Here is a 1119-nt window from a genome sequence, read left to right as displayed (position 1 = left end):
TTAGCTCCAAGAAGGCCGATTCGAACTGGGAGGTCATCGTTGAAACTTAGTTCAGACGAGGGCCAACACATGGAAAACATCATTACCATCATCATGATCAAAATGACCAAAAAAAGTTTTAATTTTTTAGGAGGTTTGCCTAAAGTGGAAAAAAAGTATAATTTTTCATTGCCTGTTGGATTTGTTTAGTCAGAGTAATCAAACGGAGGTGTTAGAGGAAAGAGTATCTGAACATCAGGCAGGACCACTCCTACAGAAACAAATAATGAATTGCCTAAAGGAGGAAATGTCTAAAAATTAGAGTATTAGTGATAATTTGTTTAATCTCAAATGTAGATGTATACTCAATTTCAGTTAACTATTGAGTTACTGAAGGTGAGCGAAAAGTACAACTCCTTTCCCTTTTGAATTTTAAACTCTGGTGCATAAACTATGTCCTTATCTCCACCTGGTCCTGCCAACAGCCAGGCTGGATGCCATCTTCTGTAACAACATGCCCAGGGCCCTTGCCATTGGAGTAGCATTTAAGGTAAATAAATAAATAAATAAACAAACAAACAAATAAATAAATAAATAAATAAATAAATAAATAAATAAATAAAAATAAAAAACTACTGTCATTAGCCTTTGAAAGATGACCTATATCAATAAAAATTCCAGGTATCGACTGGCATGAGCAAGTCAGGAAATACAAAGAGGATCTTCCTTTTTAAGCATATGAACTTCAGGGTTTTCCTTTTGTTCCTGTAAAAGATATTGCCCTTTTGGGCAAGTCGTGTATGATAATTTTATTAGAAGCTCAAAAAAGAAGTAATGTATATATGACTAACTACCTCCTTGAAAAAAGTAGATTTAAATCACTGTTGCTTTTTGTTGACTGAAGATGAAGTTAACACAGTTTGAAAACTGATTGAAGTAATCCAGACGGTAATTGGCCTCTGGTTTAGGCTACAGCTCCTCGTATAATTGTTCTGTTCATGCGAAGAACAAAAGTACGTCCCTTTGCTGCTCTCCTCACTTTAGCTTTATCACCTTTTTCCCTCTCTGTTCCTCTCTTCTGCTCCCAAATCCGTACCTAGGCCAGTGCCTTACTTTAAAGTTTCAGAAAATGGGCTTGCA

This window comes from Pteropus vampyrus, unplaced genomic scaffold, assembly GCF_000151845.1.
Source record: "Pteropus vampyrus isolate Shadow unplaced genomic scaffold, Pvam_2.0 Scaffold113, whole genome shotgun sequence".
Classification (NCBI taxonomy): Eukaryota; Metazoa; Chordata; class Mammalia; order Chiroptera; family Pteropodidae; genus Pteropus; species Pteropus vampyrus.
The sequence above is the reverse complement of the archived record's forward strand: the minus strand, read 5'-3'. Positions refer to the sequence as shown.